This window comes from Carassius carassius, chromosome 25 (assembly GCF_963082965.1).
Source record: "Carassius carassius chromosome 25, fCarCar2.1, whole genome shotgun sequence".
In the NCBI taxonomy this organism is placed as follows: Eukaryota; Metazoa; Chordata; class Actinopteri; order Cypriniformes; family Cyprinidae; genus Carassius; species Carassius carassius.
This window is the reverse complement of record NC_081779.1, coordinates 9,599,592-9,620,847: the sequence shown is the minus strand read 5'-3', so window position 1 is coordinate 9,620,847 and position 21,256 is coordinate 9,599,592. Positions and strand designations below refer to the sequence as shown.

Sequence of the window (21,256 nt, the reverse complement as noted above, 5' to 3'; positions counted from 1 at the left end):
CTGTGGTTATCAGGTAGTAGGCCTCACTAGGCCTCCCTGAAGTTGAGCCCCCGCATACTGTGGTTGTCATGTAGTAGGCCTCTCCAGGCCTCTCTGTAAGTGAACTCCCATGCGCTGTGGTTATCAGGTAGTAGGCCTCACTAGGCCTCCCTGAAGTTGAGCTCCCACATACTGTGGTTATCATGTAGTAGGCCTCTCCAGGCCTCCTTGGAAGGTTAGCTCCCACTTACTGTGTGTTCCACTGAGCATGGTTTTTCAGGTAGTAGGCCTCTCTGAAAGTGAGCTCTCACGTTTTATGGTTATCAGATAGTAGGCTGCACCAGGCCTCTCTGATGGTGAGCTCCCACATACTGTGGTTTTCAGGTAGTAGGCCTCTCCAGGCCTCCCTGAAAGTAAGCTCCTTCATGTCATGGTTCTCTGGTAGTAGGCCTCACCAGGCCTCCCTGGAGTTGAGTTCCAACATACTTTGAGTTTCCACTTAATGTGGGTTTTCTGGTAATGGGTAGTAGGCCTCTCTAGGCCTCTCTGTAAGCGAACTCCTATGTACTGTGGTAGGCTTCACTAGGCCTCCCTTAAGTTGAGCTCCCAGGTTTTGTGGTTGTCATGTAGCAGGCCTCTCCAGGCCTCTCTGTAAGTGAACTCCCATGCGCTGTGGTTATCAGGTAGTAGGCCTCACTAGGCCTCCCTGAAGTTGAGCCCCCGCATACTGTGGTTGTCATGTAGTAGGCCTCTCCAGGCCTCTCTGTAAGTGAACTCCCATGCGCTGTGGTTATCAGGTAGTAGGCCTCACTAGGCCTCCCTGAAGTTGAGCTCCCACATACTGTGGTTATCATGTAGTAGGCCTCTCCAGGCCTCCTTGGAAGGTTAGCTCCCACTTACTGTGTGTTCCACTGAGCATGGTTTTTCAGGTAGTAGGCCTCTCTGAAAGTGAGCTCTCACGTTTTATGGTTATCAGATAGTAGGCTGCACCAGGCCTCTCTGATGGTGAGCTCCCACATACTGTGGTTGTCAGGTAGTAGGCCTCTCCAGGTCTCCCTGAGTAGTTTCACAGTGGTGCTGGGTTTTGTAAGCTAGTGGCCGCTTACTTTCAGTTTAGCAGACCTTATCAGGCAGCTACCAAAGGTGAGCTTGCGCCCTGGCTCGACTCAAGTTTTTATTCTCTGCTACGGGTTCCCTCCTGGAACCTCTTTATCTTGCTACAGCCTGGTTGCCTACCAGGTAGATCTAATGCTCCCCTCACTGAGGGTCAGTATGAGTATGTGGTCTCCTGAGTCTGATCAGTCGGTCGTAGGCCTCTCATGAGGCCTCCCAGTTAGATCAGTCCTTAGGCCCTCACAGGCCTCCTTAGTGTTTTGAAACACAAACACTGGGTTGATCCGTGGATCGAGTAGAGAAACTCCCCTCGCTGGCAAGGGTTGTAATGCACTATGCTGAGTCATACTTTCCAGGATATCCCGTCTCTGAGATCCGGTCCGAGTGGTTCACTGCCTGCTTCGCAGTCCCTCGGGTTGGATGCCTTCCTAAAGGCAAGTGTCCAGAGGCTCTGTCTTCGGACAGACAGGAAGTGGCCAGACTATAGTGTCTTGTATGGTGACACCAGGTCAGGCCTGCCTGGTGGCATTTCAGGTGGCACGTTCCCCTGAATAGTGACTGGCTGGGGTTCCCTCAGGTTCCCTAGCCACATTCCCTAGAAGGGACCCCTTCTAAGAAGTTGAAGTTGTGGTCCTAGGCCCTTGAGCAGGCCCAAGTAGACCTTTCACTATGGGCTATGACCGTAGGGAGTGCTGTCACTGACAGCCCAGTGTGACCTGAGGGTGAGTGGTTCTAGCGTTTCATTTGAATTTGCTAGTTCTGTCAGTTGTCACTGCCGCTTGGCAGGCACTCCCCTTAGCATGGTGGCGTTGGTATATCGTTCCCCAAAGCGTCATTCTGACGTAGTGTAGAGTTCCCTTTCGAAAGGGAACGTCTCAGGTTACGACTGTAACCTATGTTCTATGAAGATAAAATTATGCCATAATGAATTGCAAGCGCAAGGTAAAATTTGTGAAAGTGTAAATAAGATTGCAAGCGTAAATCAAATTTGCATGCGCAAGATAATATTTGTAAAGGTGTAAGTCGACTTTCAAGTGTAAGAAAAAAATATTTGCAGCATTTTAGTGTTATTCGTAAGTGTAATTCATGTATTGTGAAACTGCAGCTTCATGCTAACGCAAAATAATAAGGATCTGCATTCTTCTGACTTCCATTTTTCCGCGTGTACACTTTTGGCACTGTTTCAGCGCACAGATGCGGCCAAAAGTACTGCAGGTCTGTGAACATCAATTTGCAAGCGAAAGCAACAGAGTCAAGAACTGCAAAACAGATTAATTGCGTAAAATCAAACTTTGTTTAAAAAATAAACTGCTGCAAACGTCTAAATTACTTGTTGGGTGCGTAGGATAAACGCTCCCGAAATAACCTGGTTTGCACAGTTCGTCTTTCTGCGCTTACAGTTTTGGCACGATTCTATCACTGACTTAGCTTTGCAAGCGTGAAAGAGGAGGGCGGGTCCACCTTCTTCATGTAGCCAATCAAATGAGCTTCTTGCTGACTCTCGATTTACTCTTATCTGATTGGTTCAATTATCGCGCCAGTCACCAGAAGAGAAACAAACTCCTTCGTGAGTGACTTTCTGACTTGGCTCAGCATCTTCCTCGCCGCCGTTATGGTACTTTTAACGCACACACAAATATATAATAATAAACAATTGTTGTAGGCCTATATTAAAATAATTTATAAGTTGTGTAGGCTACTATTAAGCCGACTCCCGCCTCCCGTGTGTTAATACTGCATACTATGACATTCTCGGTGTTAAGAAAAACAGATTCGGCTGGTTTGGCATTTTCATTGAAAGGATGTAGGTCTATATGTTAAGCATCAGCTCAAAATTATGTATATGTTAGGCATCAGCTCAAAGGTCTAAGCATATTAAATGGTATCTGCTTTGAGCTGATGCTAAACTATATAATTAATACATTTTATAGCAAATCTATAATGTGCATGTTACATATATACACAAAAAAACTATTTATTAAATATTTATGAAAAGCATATTCATGTTTTGTAAATTATTAGTTATTATTTTACTAATCACTTGTAATGACTTGTAACAGTTTACAAAATATACATAAAATATTAGTATATCACTTTCTAATCATTTATGAATGTTTTCTAAATGATTAGTTCATCATTAACTAACCACTTAAAAATGACTTACAACTGAATGTTATTATAAAGTGTTTTCCAAATTTTGTGAGATAGTTATTTTTAAGATGTGCTATCTAAATATTTGTTTAGGGTCAGGGGAGATCAAGGGGTTGAAAATGTAGAAGTGGCCCGTATGATGTTTTCAGTTCGAGGTACAGGAAGAAGCAGCTTCATTGCGGGGAAGAGTGTCCACAATCAAAGGTTGTACTGTTGTTATACCTATTTCAAATGTTAATTCAAAAAACAATAATGTCAATATTGTAACATAAAATTTATACATTAACAGAATAGAGAGGCTTTGGAGAGATGTCTGGGTTGCAGCCACAAACATCTACTACAATGTGCTTCATCAACGGCGGCGAGGAAGATGCTGAGCCAAGTCAGAAAGTCACTCACGAAGGAGTTTGTTTCTCTTCTGGTGACTGGCGCGATAATTGAACCAATCAGATAAGAGTAAATCGAGAGTCAGCAAGAAGCTCATTTGATTGGCTACATGAAGAAGGTGGACCCGCCCTCCTCTTTCACGCTTGCAAAGCTAAGTCAGTGATAGAATCGTGCCAAAACTGTAAGCGCAGAAAGACGAACTGTGCAAACCAGGTTATTTCGGGAGCGTTTATCCTACGCACCCAGCAAGTAATTTAGACGTTTGCAGCAGTTTATTTTTTAAACAAAGTTTGATTTTACGCAATTAATCTGTTTTGCAGTTCTTGACTCTGTTGCTTTCGCTTGCAAATTGATGTTCACAGACCTGCAGTACTTTTGGCCGCATCTGTGCGCTGAAACAGTGCCAAAAGTGTACACGCGGAAAAATGGAAGTCAGAAGAATGCAGATCCTTATTATTTTGCGTTAGCATGAAGCTGCAGTTTCACAATACATGAATTACACTTACGAATAACACTAAAATGCTGCAAATATTTTTTTCTTACACTTGAAAGTCGACTTACACCTTTACAAATATTATCTTGCGCATGCAAATTTGATTTACGCTTGCAATCTTATTTACACTTTCACAAATTTTACCTTGCGCTTGCAATTCATTATGGCATAATTTTATCTTCATAATGTTCCCTGAGAACAGGGAACGAGACACTACGTCTTCCTGCCATGCCTCGGGGCCTGCCTGCAACAGTCCCTTCAGACGATAGGATGTTTGTCATGTTTGCAAGGCTCCCTTTTATACTTGCAGGTCGCACGTTAATCATTCACGTTAATGATTCACGGGCTGTCGCTGGTCATTATGATTGCCGTGATTTGATAGTGATTTCAGACACCTGTCACGCCTGAGGCGTTCCCCAAAGCGTCATTCTGACGTAGTGTCTCGTTCCCTGTTCTCAGGGAACATAGGTTACAGTCGTAACCTGAGACGATTTCTATTCATTTAAATAGATCATAATTTTTTGAATGTGTGTATATAGGAAGAGAGAGAGAGACTATACAACGTTCACTTATAAATTAGAAAATTAATTTTCACTTTTGGGTGAACTGTTCCGTTCATTTAAATTAATATAAAAAAATGCAACTTGCTATGCAACTTACAAAAAAAAGTATAATCATTTATAAATTTCTCTTTGTGGATTTTTTCAAAAACTTCCTTGAAGTTTAAGTGGTTTTTTTTTTGTTGTTGTTGTTTTTTTGAGGGGTATTAGCTGCATAATTGAGGCTGTGAATATTCATAATTGACGTATTCATTCATGTTAATTAACTTACAGTAAGGCACAAGGGAGTTGAGTTATGAGGTAACAGAGAGATGTATTTAACAGTGAGATCTACCCCAGGAACAAACAGAGTCTCAGGCGTATGTGTGTATGTGAGAGCATGTGTTGCTATGCTGCCTCTAGCACAGTGAGCTGAATTTTATCAGAGTGTCACCTCACCTGTGTGATTAGTAGAGAGTGAGAGAGATGGAAATAAAGAGAGAGACTAGAATATATATTCATAGAGAGAGAGAGAGAGTAAATAAAAGACTCCGTCAAGCATAATCATAATCCAAAGCCTACCATACCAACTGAAGATGCGATGATATCTCTGCATGGGCCTGTAAGGTCACTGTCATGTGTCAATCTCTAATTTCCTTTAAAGCGGATCTCCTCCTCTTCCTCTGTGCCTCTGGATGTCTTCATAATCTAAAGCAGACATGATATTAACCCTGCGCTCAGCGATTTGTATCTTTGGTGCTGTGTCGCCCTGAGGCTGAGTGGAATGACTGAAGTTATCAAACAATGCTGCCACCTCCTGAGGACCCCACCGTCAAAACTCTCTGATCTACCTTTATTCTGCCATCTACACACATGAACGTCTGTTAGAACCATCAGTACATGGATAGAAAGATGTTCATTTCATCTTAAAAAGCATTTACATGGGCATAAAAAAAGGAAATGTGTTGTAAAAATGAAAAAAAAAATTAAGAAAAACGTAATATTTCACTTTATAACAACAACAACTATTATTATTGTTGTTAAATAAATAACTAAATTAATAAGTTAAAAGTTTACCACATATGACATTATCACCAAAAATTATTATTATTATTTTTTTAATAATAAATAATGATTTATTTTATTATATTGATATCATAGTTTTTTTATGTTTTAACATTGATTTTAAGGGTGGGTAGTAAGTAAAATGAGTATATATATTGAGAAAAAAAAAATACTACTATTATCACTACCAATAATAATATTAATATATATAAATGATGATTTTGCTGTTACTGTTTTTTCAGTACGAATCCAGTCAGAGTTATATTAAAAATTGTCTTTGATCTTTCAAGCTGTTTAATGGCACTTTGCGGGTGTTGCAATGCATCAGTCCAAAAGTAGTGAAATAAAAACCGCCTATCCATAATAAAAAGTGTCTCACACAGCTCCGGGGGGGGGGGGTCGCGGCCTAGTTCTCCTGTAGCAAATTGAAGCGTTTTTGTGAGAAAAATAACCATTTTTAAAATGTAAATTTAATGTATTTAACCTAGCTTGCGCTCACTGTTGTACACAGAAGCTGTTTTGTATTCCTAGAAACAGATTTCATGTGCCATGAGCGTGATTAAATGATGACAGCATTTTCATATTAGGGTGAGAACTATCCCTTTAACATGTTCTTGAAATGCATGAAATAACATGACCAACATCTTAAAGGGGGATTATGTCCAAAAATTATCCAATTTTCCGAGCACGACATCTCAATAATCCAGGCCTTTCCAGCCAGAAAAGCCATATGTACAGCTTTGAAAAGTAACACAGAGCTGTGTGGAGCGATTTCGAGCAGTATGGACAGGTGCATAGAGAAATATAGGCTTCGAGAAGCGGTACAGAGTGAAATACAAATCTTTTTTGAATGGTGTTCAGTGGCACAGAAAGATTTAAAACAGCGTAGAGTGGCGTGGAGTTGTTTAGAGCTGTGTAGGGCGGTGTAGTTTAGCACAGCTCCCTTCTCCCACTATCTGGAGCAGAGCGACAGACTGCCGGGCTCATGGGGCAGATTCTCTGGCTTTCATCCACACTGTGAGCCTGCTGGAGGAAAGAAAATGGAGCTCTTTTTTTCTTCATTTGCTGTTATCTCTTTTTTCGCAAATGCTTGTACCATTATTTTCCCGTTATTCTCTTTGCATAGTAATAGGGCCCATAGATCCCCCTCATTGGATGAAATTCCAAAATCAATTTTCTCCAATTATCATCCGTTCCTTTTTGTTTTCTTCTTTTATCGTCCCTAACATCCTCTTTCTACTCTTCTTTTATTCTTGTTATCTGATCCTCCTCAGCTCCAATGTGTCTCTTTCTTGTTTAACTCTCTGTTAAACTGTTAGCCTTTACCACAGCCTTAAAAAACTTATCTCTGTTCAGTGACGTGTTAACGCTCCTCTGCACATCTCTGCGATGACTATGACCACTGACTGGGGTGGAAGTAATGTTTTTTTTGCAGCTGAAATCAGAAGCAGATGGATTCGGGATGGCTTAAATTAGCCTCTCTCTGGTGTTCTGCTGTTGCTAAGTAACAGTTGACAGACAGGGGATGACAGGCCAGTGATGGCAGCGTTTGATGGCAATATGTCTTTGGCTCAATGGCTCCGAGCTAACATTGAAACAGTGCCTCATTTAAATCAGAGAGACAGAGAGAGAGAGAGGGAGATTTTTGTAAGAGTCTGTGAGCAACCTACCACACGCACAGCCAAAATTTGTCACTCATGTCATATGTGAGAATACAATCATGTTGCCATAAGGACATCTGTTGTGTGCCAATGAAATATGTTGTTTTAAGGGCATTAACCAATCAGAATGTTGCCTTTCTCCTGCGTTAGATCACATATTTGTCTGTACTTTAAAGCTGTCAGACTCACAGAGAACGTCAGGAAAAACAAAAGATAAAGAAGAGCATGATTACAGAATAATCTCTACCAATTTTGTATCAACTATTATGTTTCATGTTTTCATTTGTAAAATTATACCTTAATAAAAAAGAATGATAATTTTCCATGTAAATTGCTACATAAGGACTGCAATGGCTTGTTGATTCGTCAAGCCTGTGAACTTGCATCCTTGGGGTTGTTCATTCTTTAGGTAGCAACATGCTGGCAAAAACACTGCTTTCTGTGTTTTGTCTACATTATGTTGTATGAAAAAATGTCTAAGTCTGCAAGTAATGTTTTACTGAATAATATTGTTTGCCACTGTACAGTTCACTGCATTCAATAAGCATTTTGCAGTTTTCTCCGAAATGACAGATGGCAGTGCATAGAAAATATCAGCTAAAACAGCAATAAAACGCAATAAACTTGATTACTTTTACAATAATTTTCTAAACACTATAATTGTCATAGTGTCACAAATGTCACAGTTTAGGTCTACATTTGATGCTTTAATATTATTTAGTTATACTCTGTTTTCAAAAATAGGCTTACCTGCTCAGGCAACCTAACTCCATGTTTGTCCAATAAAATTTAAGTCAAAAAATTGGGAGATGTATGACCCAGCCAATTTTATTTATTTATTGCAAGAAACAAAAGCACTGCATTTAAAAAAACAAAACAAAACAAGAACATCTCAATCAGTAAGAAAAATATTGTCATAAATCTTAAGAAACTTTTAAATTTTTTATCAGTGAGTTGAAGATATTTAACAATAAGTGAAATCTCAGTAAGAAAGACATTGAACCTCGGCGAAATCTTGAGAAATTTGCTTTTGTGAATACAAATATTTACAATGCAACATAAAGAACTTAACAACAAGATCAATGGCATGGCCACTTAATTTTTAAATTATATTTTATAAAAGAAGACATTTAACAACTTAAGTCCTCCCGAAGAGAATTTACCTCATCACAATAGTAGAATAAATGTTTCTTCCTCAACTTTGCAGAATACACAGAACTTAGAGAGATCAACAAAAGAAGCAATTTGGGAGTTAGTGGAATAGACATGATGTAGAATCTTAAATTGTACCTCTATTATTTTATTAGTGCGCACAATTTAGCAAATCGAGGGAACGCAATAGAAATCGTGTGCATGTTTTAGTACATTAAGGGAACGAATTAGTAAATCGTGTGCACCATTTATTTATTTTTTCTTGCATGTCATGTGCAGGGCTCCATATCTATCATACCGCTTGCCCATGAAAAAAAGTTTTGCCACAGATTAAGATATTCAAATTATTCGAAATAATTTCTTTGTGGGGTGAAAAGTTGTGCACATAACGCAATTTCCAAGCAAATCTTTTTTGGTGAAATTAAGGGAGAAAAATTGGTAACTTAGAAGGGCTGAAATCGCATTTTAAAAGAAAACCTAAGCCTCCTAATTTACTAAATATGATATTGGGGCTTCTTGCAGTGCTCCAGACAGACAGGATAGGAATAGACGTTCCAGACAGATCTGGCGTTTTGGGAGAGTGAAACCGATATTTTTTTGAAACCAGGTCCCAAAGTGGATAAATATGAAAAAGCAACCATGATGTCATCAGCCAACATCTCGTCCCTAGTCAGACACTGCTACGTCACATAACAGCGACAAAAACATGAACAAAAACTGAACAATTGTCTTTTTTATTAACTAACAATAACAAATGATTAATAAATGTATTGTTCCATGTTCGTTTGTATACCGTGCACAAGGTTTATGCACATAGTCCAAGTCTTCTTCTCCATTTTTTGTGTATCTCTGTGGAAGAATTACAGCACCACATCCTGGTCTGGCATGTATACTACATTGTTTTGTGTCAGTTTCATGGTTTTGCGTGGATGCAGATATTCCTTGAGACAAGGAGAAAAAAAAGATTGGATAGGGAAAGCAGAACTTTACATATACCAACTGGAAGTTGTAGGAATTTGACAGTTTGACAAAACAAACGCTTGACAAATAGTATCTAGGATCTCTGTTTCATTCTGCATAGCCTTTTTACACTTTATGTTTTATAAATGAAGTATGTTTAATGTTTCAATTCATGTTATGTTTTAATTTCTTTATTGTGCGAAGCCAAAACAGCTTACAGTGACATGGTTAAATGGGAATTTCAGATAGGCCACTGTCAGATTTTAGTTTTTCTGCTGTTGAAAACACAGACGACCCACATACAGACATGGCATACAACACTTATACTTATAAAGAAAATTAAGCAGAATTATGGATAGCAATTATTAATATAGGTTCATGTAAACTGTTTAGTGTTAAATTCCTTTTCAATCATAAATTCAATTTATATAACTATAAATGTTAAAAAAATCTATAAGTATATGTAGAAATTAATATCAACCTAGATTTAATAAATGCTATGAAAGTGATATTTGTTGCTAGTTTTGTACATTTTTATTACATTTTGCACTAATGTTAATGAACTGAACTTACAGCAAAGTCTTAGCAAGATTCTTGCAAGGAATAACAACGGTGCAAGTTTAGAACAACATGAGCGTAAATAATACAGAAGAGTAAATTAGGACAGAATTGTCATTTTTAGGCGATCTACTCTTTTAACCATCAAGTTCTATAGTTTCCTTGTAGAGTTTGAAAACATTTTTTTCATTGTCGAGACTTGAATAAATTGAATATTTTCATAAGGTGCTGCAACCATATGTTCCCTCATACAATTGGTTTTATTTTATTTTGATGTACAGGGCATTGTTTATTATATTCTGTACAAGTGTGGATATGCCATTCTAGCAATATAAAAAAAGAGGGTCTGATAGAGATGAGATAGAGGGAATAAGAAAGAAGCCCAGGCACAGTATTAGCTAGAGAAGGTTTATTATTCTCTGCAGCACTCAATCAAACATTGGCCCTATGAACAGGGAGTAATGCTAGAGAATCAACCTCGGGGCTTCTGTCTGTCTCTCGCTGTCTCTCTCTCTTTTATTCCTTACAGTGTGTGAGTGGTATCCATCTGTCAACTGTCAGTGCCAGTGAGAGATATCCAGAGCTGTCACATCTTGTCAGCACTCTGAGCTGACGCCTTTTGCAGCTGCCTGGCCAACACACACACACATACACACACACACACCGTCCCCAATGATGGCCAGCATGCATGCGCACTAAATGGGGAAATAATGTGGCTGAAAGAAAGAAAGCAGATAGAAGCCATATAAAAAAAATTTGTGAGCCGGAAAAGTGATGGAGAGATGGCAGGAGCAGACAGATTGTACAGAGGGACGATGAGTCAGATCCAGGCTGTTGAACTCTGTGGACGAGAGACTGAGTTGGAGAACCATCAAAGTGCCGTGGATGGGGGGTTAGATGAGGGGCAGCGTGAGGAGGATTAACACAGAGAAAAGCTCAGAGATGGCTGTTTCAATGGCCATGAGATGAAAGGAACAAGTAGATATGTGACAAATATATAGCCTGTCTCTCTTCAACACGCACTGGTCGTCCATTTCTCCCTCAGTCTGCAAATTAATGTTATCTATAGAGTTTCTAAGATCCGCATGGCTTTGGCGTTGGTTTGAATGGCTGTTAAACAGCTTGATGTAGCTAATTTGGCTCTTGGTCCCAGCTCTTAAAAATGATCTCCTTCTCCTTGTCTACTTTCAATCATTAGTGAAGTTCTTCATAAGGTCTGGATAAATAAAAGCAAGACGGCTTCGGCTCCTTGAAAACCATTGTTGTTTTCCAGCATCTAAAGACGAGGGAGGAAATTATCTTTTTTTTGGGGGGGGGGGAGCGCCAGTTGAGTGTTGAGGGATCAGAGCAGGACATTCCCACCTGACTTCCTGTCTTGATTTCACTCAACAGGAAGCAAGAAGTCAGGTGTAGCCGGGGGAAACAAGCTGCAATGTTATGTTTGAGACGTCCATCTCTGGAGCCCAGATTTGATGGATTAGCTCACCCAAAAATTAACATCCTGACATGATTTACTCACCCTAATGTTAGACCCAAAATTTTTTATAATTTCAGGTTAAGTAGAGGGTAGCTTGTCTAGATTCTTCAGGATGAACAAAATGAATTTACTTGATGTTAGTATGTTCACTTTGACGTAAACTCAAAATCAAAATCTCTTTGACACTGAAAGATTAAAGACAGAGGGTCAGGTGTTTAAATGATGTGTCTTCCCTATCTGACAATATAATGATGAGAAGTACTGTGATGCAGAAAATGAGTTTGTGCGAGAAAGAGAGATAATTAAAGATTGAGAGATGACGTTGATGTATTTGTGAGTTTTGTGGCACTTGACAGTTTCCGCATTTGCACCTGCAGCCTCGGCAAAACTGATCTTCACCACTTACTCTTTAGAGTAGTGTGTGTGTGTGTCTTACTGTGGAAAATGTGTGGTTGTAATTTATATTAAGGAATTAGATTACCCTAAAATAAAAGTACTGTCTTCATTAAATCACTTATATTATAAGGCTTTGGAAGACTTGAAATATATGTATGCATCACTTGTATGGTGCTTCTCTCTCTTTCTCTCTTTCTCTCTCTCTCTCTCTCTCTCTCTCTCTCTCTCTTTATGGAAAACAATGGCTCAGATATTCAGCACATTTTTTGATTTCCTTTTGTGATCCACATGAAAAGGTGAGTTTTATTTATTTATTTATTTTTATGTGAGAATTAGAAAATAGCCAAGAAGTTGTGCGCTTTATTCACTACCTTTATTGTGCTTTTTTTTTTTTTTTTGGTATTTTAAACCAGGGTCCACTTTCTTTGTATGTAAATGCAAAAACAGCAGCTCAGACATTCTGCAAAATTTCTCCTTTTATGCTCCACAGAAGAAAGCATGGAATATCATGACAGTGAATATATGATGACAGGATTTTCAATTTTGAGTGAACTATACCTTTAAGGTTTCTGAAGATTAAACGTGATGTTCTGTGACATTTAAAGGTAAAAAGTAATTAATTTTAGCAATTGTGAGAATTCGAAAGTAGTAAACTTGTTGTTGTTGTGTGGTTTGTAGGTGGAATAATATGTAATTGTTTCATTTTCATACAGGTTCACTACTTGTATGGTGCTTTTTTCCTTTTTGGTGTTTGCCATTTAAAATCCACTTTCATTATGTGAATTAAAAAGCTCAGACGTTCTGCAGAATTTCTCCTTTTGTGCTCTACAGAAAAAGCCATAAAGGTTTAAAATTACATTAGGGTAAGTAAATAATGCAGTATTTTCATTTTTAAGTGAACTATACTTAAAGTGTTTGAAGTTTAAACATTACATTGTTTGAAAATTAAAGCTAAAGAGTCTGCACAAAAATAGTAAAGATTTGGTTTGAGTGGTTTGTACATGGAATAATGTGTGATTGTCCACATTTTCTTACAGGTTCACTACTTTTATGTTGCTTTTTTCTTTTTTGGTGCTTAACATTTAAAATCACCATCCACTTTCATTTGATGTAAAACAGTTTCTTGGAAGTTCTGCAGTATTTCTCCTTGTATTACACAAAAGAAGAAAGTCATATAGACTTGGAATGACATAAAGGTGAGTAAATAATGACAGTATTTTCATCTCTGAGTGAACCATCCCTTTAAGGTTTCTAAAGATTTAACTTGATGTTTTCTGAGAGTTAGAAAGTCTGCAAGAAAGTAGTGTAGATGTTGTTTGTGTAGTTTATACATGGAATAATGTGTGATTGTGCACACTTTCTTACAGATTCACACAGAAGCACCAGGACAGATCTGAAGGCAATGCGACACAGATGCCTCATCCGAATGTAAAACAAACACATTCGATTTCACTCTTCAAAAAGACATTCACCACCTTCAAAGCCTTACGACGAAAGCGGAGCGTAACGCTCCAAAACACAGGCAACAAACAACTCATTTATACATTCTCCTAATTCCTCTCCGACGGGCCTCAATGTCTTTCTTCAGCAGCAGACTGTTGGGGATCACGGCTTCAACGCTGTGGTTTTAAGACTCCGCTGTCTCCCCTCCCCGCTCCTCCGTATCTTTGTGATAAATGCCAGAGCAAATTCAAAGCCAAACAAACAAGGATTCAAAGAAAGATTTTTGTGGCAACGTGTCGCCGGGGAGTTTGTTCAGTTCTGTGCTCGCTCAGATAGACCCTGGCTGCTCATCCTGAGCAGGGAAGTGCATTTGCTTGATTATCATTAAAAAAAGAGAGATGATGTCTTCAGAAGTCAGCGGGGATATTTATCAGACTTGCAGAGACGTGATGGTGTGTCTCTTCTAATAGAACAGCCTCAAGGCTCTGGGCCTGTGTGCGCAGGTTATGATCCCATGAGAAGTGAATAAATAAAGCGCTGACTGATCATATGTATTTACTTCATGCTAGCCTTTTGTCCTGTAATGAATATCAATGAATGAAGCAGTAAATGTTGATTGGTAAATTATGCTATTAGATGGCATTCAAATAAATATTTCTGCAACATAAAGTGGTGTAGAATATATGACACAACAAATAAGGCTTTTAACATTTACCATTATAAACCATAGTTCATACCAAAATTCATTAAAAAAAATCATAATAACTAAAAGTACTACATGATCTCTTTCAGAAAAGCTCAGACATTTTCGTCAGGTCACAAAGCATACCTACAGGAGCGGGGACAGAATCTTGTACAATCAGGCCAGGAACACACTGACAAAGGAGATCGGAGCGGTTAAGAAAAACTACTCTAAAAAGCTGGAAAAACTGTTTTCAGCCAATGACCCTGCTTCAGAGTGGAAAGGCCTGAAAGACATTACAAACTACAAGATGCCATCCCCCAGCACTGAGGTGAATCAAAAACTTGCTGAAGACCTGAATGAGTTTTACTGTAGATTTGAAACCCCTGGTCTCACACTTCACATCGTCGTGACCATCTCTCTACACAAACATTAACACCTCAACCACACTTTTCCCCCTCCTGCACTTTGGATCAATGAAGATAATGTGCATCAGGTCTTCGGGAAACAAAAGAGAAGGAAAGCACCAGGCCCAGACCAAATGTTCCACAATCATCCCCATTCCAAACAAACCCCAAATCACAAGACTGAATGACTATAGACCTCCTGCAGTTTGCTTACAGAGCAAACAGGTCTGTGGATGATGCAGTCAGCATGGTACTGCACTTCATCCTGTAGCATCTGGACAAATCTGGGACTTATGTGAGGATCCTGTTTGTGGACTTCAGTTCGGCCTTAAACACTTTCATCCCAAAACTCCCCCGGACCAAACTAACCAGACTCTTTGTTCCTAGCTCTATCTATCACTGGATCACCAGCTTTCTGACAGACAGGCAACAGCTATTGAGACTGGGGAAACTCATGTCAAACAGCCACACCATCAGCACTGGTGCCCCTCAGGGATGCATTCTCTCCCCACTGCTCTTCTGCCTGTACACCAACGACTGCACCTCTACTGACCCCTCTGTCAAGCTTCTGAAGTTTGTGGATGACACTACAGTCATCAGCCTAATCCAGGACAGTGATTAGTCTGCTTACCGACAAGAGGTTGAACAGCTGGCTGTCTGGTGCAGTCTTAATAACCTGAGCTTAACACACTCAAAACTGTGGAGATGATCGTGGACCCCCCCCCCCCCCAGCATTCCCCCCACTCACACAACAGCACTGTGGCTGCAGCAGAGTCATTCAGGTTCCTGGTGGGCACCACCATCTTTCAGGACCTGAAGTGGGACAATCACACTGACTCCATTGTTATAAAGGCCCAACAAAGGTTGTACTTCCTTCACCAAGGAGGTTCAACTTGCCACAAGAGATGCTCACAAAATCCCCCATCAATCACAAAAAGCTCACCCTTCAAGAACTATATATGTCCAGAGTGAGGAAATTTGCTCAGAAATCTTTTCCCTTACATATATTGTATACCACCCATCTTAGACCATCCCTTATGTCAGAATGGCCGAGTGGTCTAAGGCGCCAGACTCAAGACACATCCCCCTTCTCAGTTGCTGAGGTTTCTGGTCTTCAAATGGAGGCGTGGGTTCAAATCCCACTTCTGACAATGGGTCTTCGGGGAAGTCGTGGCCTAATGGTTAGAGAGTCGGACTCCACCTTCAATACCACGACTTAGGTGCCCTTGAGCAAGGCACTGAACCCCCAACTGCTCCCCGGGCGCCGCAGCATAAATGGCTGCCCACTGCTCCGGGTGTGTGTTCACGGTGTGTGTGTGTGTGTGTGTGTGTTCATGGTGTGTGTGTGTGTGTTCACTGCTCTGTGTGCGTGCACTTTGGATGGGTTAAATGCAGAGCATGAATTCTGAGTATGGGTCACCATACTTGGCTGAATGCCATGTCACTATTTTTTCACTTTTACATCTTACTCTATATTCCATAGATATCACACCTGTACTGTACATACAATTTTTGTCACACGTGTGGGCATGTTTTTGTGACATATAAGGACACAACTCTGTATAATCGGTATGACACAGGTATTACAAGGAGAGGGTGACTTATGAGGACATAACCCATGTCCCCATTTGTCAAAATGCTTATAAATCATACAGATTGAGTTATTATTTTTTTTTGAGAAAGTAAAAATGCAAAAAGTTTCCTGTGAGGGTTAGGGTTAGGTGTAGGGTTGGTGTAGGGCCATGGAATATACAGTTTCTACAGTATAAAAACATTACGCCTATGGGATGTCCCCACTTTTCACAAAAACAAATATGTGTGTGTGTGTGTGTGTGTGTGTGTTAAAACTTTCCACAGCTTTAAATTACGAAAAACAAAAATGTGGATACCATTGTTATTTTCCTTCACCATTGTAAAAGGTTTGTTTGGGGCTTGATTTAAGATCACATGTTTGAGAATGAGAAATTAAATTAATAATGTAACCAAAGTTAACAAGATTTACAATGAGTCCTTTTTGAGTGTGTTCTCTTGCAGACTAGACTGTGAATTCACCATAAATCACTCTATTTTTATGGGTGCATATATTTTTTTTTTCTTTCTACGACATACTTTTACTACTGCTTTCTCAAACTTCATACAAAACAAAAGAAAAACAACATGACTCGTTATCAGTTTTTATTCAAAATCCCATAACTGTCTGAAAGCAAATGTTCAGAAAAGAAAGAGAAGCTCACAAAGATGGAGAGGAGGGAGCGCCACAGGAAAGTTCCACATGCAATCTTTTTTGTTTGTTTGTGAGTGTAAATGCAGTTGTGATGAAATATTGATGCTCCCTTCCAAGCTGTCTTGTAAGTCATCTCCGTTCTTTCAGGCTTTCCATCTGTACCACCTGAGGAAGAGGACGGGAACGCCGAGCTGTCAGGAGAGATGAGCTCACGTTCTCTGCGGCAACCTGTCAAATGCGACACATCCTCTTCAAGAACAGACACAAGAGCAAACTTCCGCTACTCCTCGATCTTTGTCTCTTTATCTGTGCCATTATACTATATTTCTTTCTTTCTATCTTTATCTGTTTTTCTCCTTTACGTTTCCTGTTTGAATTGTAGGAATTGTAGGAATTGTAGGATAGCTATGGCAGAGTTGTGCAACAGAGGCATCCATCATTTGTAGGTAATGAACATTTTTAATTGAAGTGACTCATCAAAAACAGTTCACCTTGCTCATTAAGGCACAAACAGTTTTATAGGAAGGGGCCATCGTTTTTTTATTCTCTCGGAAGAAACACTAGTGCTAGTTCTGGCTTATTTTGTGCACTGGGTGACATAAGACCAAAGCAGAAAACACCAGATATTATATATGTAAGGCATTCTCATTTTAATTTAGTTTAAACTTGTACTTAAACTACAACTGAAAAAAAGACAAACACTACAAAATCACAAAAACTTTAAGTAAAATTACGATGAAAACTAAAATGTATACATTTTATGCAAAATATTAATAAAAACTATAAATCTCGGTGATGCTTAAATAGCATTATATTATATTTTAAGTATATTTAGCTATATTATTGTTATATTTTGCTTTTTGAGAAACGGAGGGGGTTTGTTCGACACTATGGAAAGTAAATGATCTGTGGAAAGTGCGACTCATTTGGCCTTATCCAATTTATATTTATGTAAAAGAGTGATTTCTGCTATATTATTTTACCTTATTTGTTTGCTTTTTTCTGGGAAGTATATTAATATAAAATGGACAAATACAAATGTGCATGAAGTTTCTGAAAAGTGTCAGATGGAATGAAATTGTCATTGACCTTTTAGGAGTTAACTGTAAATTATAAATGAAAACATACTGTAACTTTTAGAAAAACACCATCTATTGAAACTAAGCCGCAAAAAACATCTCTTTCTGATCTTTCAGTCACATATGTCGCCGTCTTCAGGAAATTCAGGACAGAATAAAGATAGACATACAGTACAGGTTTGGAACAACATAATGGTGAGTAATTCTTGTCCATTTTAAAATAAGAACAAAATATGTATTTTCAGAATAAATGCTGATACAAATATAAATCAATGAGAAACGAACAAAAAAATGACATACTTGTTCACATACTTCAGCTCTCCTGACATCTCTCTATTTTCTTTGTTTGTGTTCTCTGTTATATTACTGTCGACTATCATTTGCAAAGTGTTGTCTGGCATTTGTGCTTTTCTCTATTGGCTTTGCATGCTTGGCTAGCTGCGTTTGAACCTCTCAGCAGAAGAGACCTAGGCCTTTTTTAATAAGGTCCCTCATGAGAAATATTCCTCATCTGAGCAGGAGCATGTCTAGAGGGCAGTTAAAAAAGAGAAATAGAAGAGGTAACAGAAATAAAAAGATGAGGAGATATAGACAGAAAGGAGGAGAGACTGATGAAGGAAGGGCAAGAACGTGATGCGTGATTGAGTTTGTGCAGTCTGCCTCTATGAGAGGTGAGAGCTGCTCTATCAGGGGACAGGAAAAGGCATTCAGAGTGTGACATGTGGGCGACACTGACATCTGTCATGCAACCTTTGGCAACACTTGCAATAACCCTCTCCATTCCAGAGAGTACGAGACAAAAAGAGACTTTGAAATGAGAGGGATTTGCAGAGTACTGCAGTTGTGATGCACAAGTTCAAGGGGTGCAGTGCTCACAGGGACACAGCTCTGAATCCAATCAAATCTGCCCTGTCTAAATAAATCAATTCATAAAGCCTCGAAATTAGAAAATAAATAAGTAAATAAAAATGTTTGAAAAAATGTAAAAAAATGTTGAAATATTTCCCTTGCTTTTGCATTTCCCAATTCTGTGGTGTTCACATTTGACACTTTGTGTTCCTTATAGGACAAAAGAATCCCTTCCTAATTCATGAAAATTGAGAGGGGGAGGAGGGCTCCTGTCAGGAGGGAGACATGGAGCGCTGGTCAGTATATCAGGGAGTTTTAATTAACAGCTCAGTGATGAGGATTGAAGCAGCCCTCATGCCGTTTACCACTCTACAGGACCAGATCAAACCAAATTCACAGCAGCGGGGTGAGTCTGAGAGTATCTGAGTGTTCAGAATGTACCATCTTGTACTAGTAGTAGTAGTTGCAGTAGTTTTATTGGATTAGTATTATATTAATAATAATAAGACTCTGGCTGTAGTAGTACTTTTACTTGTTTACATCATCATCATCATTATTATATTCATAATAATCATAGTTTGAACAACAAAAACTATAATAAGTGTATCCAGATAGAATCATATTAATATGAATAATAATACTTTAGTTGTAGTTTTATTTATTACAATTATTGTTATTATTAACATTATTGTAAAAGAAAAGTAACACTGTAAAGTAAAGTCCGAACTCTGACTGAAAAAGGTTTAAAGTCTGTTCGTTTAAAATCTTCCGTGAAGTATTACTAATTCTCATAGTAGTACACTATTGTCCAGTCAGTCTAAATGGCTTAAACAGTAAATAACGCCACCTCCCTTGACATCTCTCTCGTCTTTCTCTCTCTGATAAACAGCTCCACTCAGCCATCTATTAAAGACTGGCGCTGAAATCAGGAGCATTTGCATATGGTAATTATTCTGTGAATCAGGCTACCTTTATTACTACCACAGATATCTGTGTCAGCAGACACACATACATCACTGCATCAAGGACATACAGTATGTGTTTATCTACATTAGTGGACGGTCTAGTAGAGGAGGATGGAGGAGACACATACATACATCCATACTTACAGCACATTGTATTGTAATACACCTGTTTGTTTATTTATTGGGAGATTTGTAGTGCCACTAGAATTACTGCATTCATGAATGCTGTCTTCAAATGTCTGTCATTAAGAAGAGGTTTTCTTATTCAAAGCTGTACTTTTGTGCTTGTTGCACATTTATTATGCAATAAGATTGCAACAAGAGGCTGTGATATGTTGTGAATATAGTCAATGTAAATGGCTTGCAACATCTTCAGCCATGAATATATCACAACAGAGCACAGCTGGGTCTTATTGCTTTTATAAAACGTTTATTAGAATATAAATATTTTGGACACATATTGTACTTAAAATATCTAGAATAGTTTGTAATATACAAATTCATCATTATCATATTTTTAACTTTACATCATTGCTATCAGGCTCTGTGAATCCTCTATACATAGTTGTGGCAGGGGGGGTGTGGTTTAGCGAAGTCTGCAGCGGGAGAGAAAATCAGGAGACGAGCGGTAAGTTAGTGGTTTGGGCAAAAACTATCAATACCTGTCTCTTGTTTCAGTAATTGGCGCGGAAAGAGTATAAAATGCTAGGAGAGACTGAAGCAGTCGAGAGAGAGACCGGAAACGGAACCGGAACGAGTAACCCGGAAGTGTTGTGCGATCGTGTCTGTGTTGATGTCCGAGTAAAAGTCACCATTGGTGTTTATAAAGAGTTTGAGTTAATAAATTCGTCAGCAGTCCAGCCGACCCCTTTGTCCTCTTCCTTTCCTCTCACGAACTTACTACACTGGTGCCGAAAACCCGGGAAAGGAAGAAGGAGTGCCGCTGCTATGCAGAGTCCCTCCTCTACACCATTTGCGGACGTCATTTCATCCCTCGCGGCCCTACATCAGGAGCAACACCAGGCCCTGCTGGACTTGAGAACGGATCAGAGGAGTGGCGATTCTACGCCATCCTTCAAGCCCAGCAGGAGGACCGCGAGAGGTTCCGGAGCTGGATCGACCGGGAGGTTCGCGCCGAGGCCACGGGACCGCCCGCAGTTCCCGCTCACTTACCCCTCCACAAGATGGGACCACAAGACGACCCAGAAGTATTCCTAGAACTGTTTGAAAAATCAGCGGAAGCGTGCGGCTGGCCCCGCGACCAATGGCCAGTCCGTCTGATACCCCTGCTCTCGGGCGAGTCCCAGGTGGCCGCACAACAGCTACCGGTGACGAACCTCCTAGTCTTCGACGACCTAAAGAGGGCCATCATTCAGCGCGTCGGCCGGACCCCAGAGCAGCATCGCCAGCGGTTCCGTTCCCTGGACCTGGGGGAATCCGGTCGGCCCTTCGCGATGGCCCAGCAGCTCCGGGACTCCTGCCGCAAGTGGCTACTGGCCGAGGGGAGTGACGTGGAACACCTCAATGACCTCGTGGTGCTGGAGCAATTCATCGCTCGGCTACCAAAGAAAACAGCCGAGTGGGCGGGATTGACCAAGGGCGTTACGCGTTACGCCCCGTCCTTGGAGTATCCGGCGGTCCCGATTGTTATTCAATTCCAGGGACAAAATCATAGT

At 39.7% G+C, this 21,256-nt stretch overlaps 1 non-coding gene across 1 annotated transcript; it reads left to right on the top strand.

Moving 5' to 3' along the window:
• Window positions 1-15,502: 15,502 nt before the first annotated feature.
• On the top strand, window positions 15,503-15,614 carry trnal-caa (transfer RNA leucine (anticodon CAA)). Its single transcript has 2 exons — window positions 15,503-15,540; window positions 15,569-15,614. It is a non-coding gene; the product is annotated as a tRNA-Leu (tRNA).
• The last annotated feature ends 5,642 nt before the right edge of the window (window positions 15,615-21,256 follow it).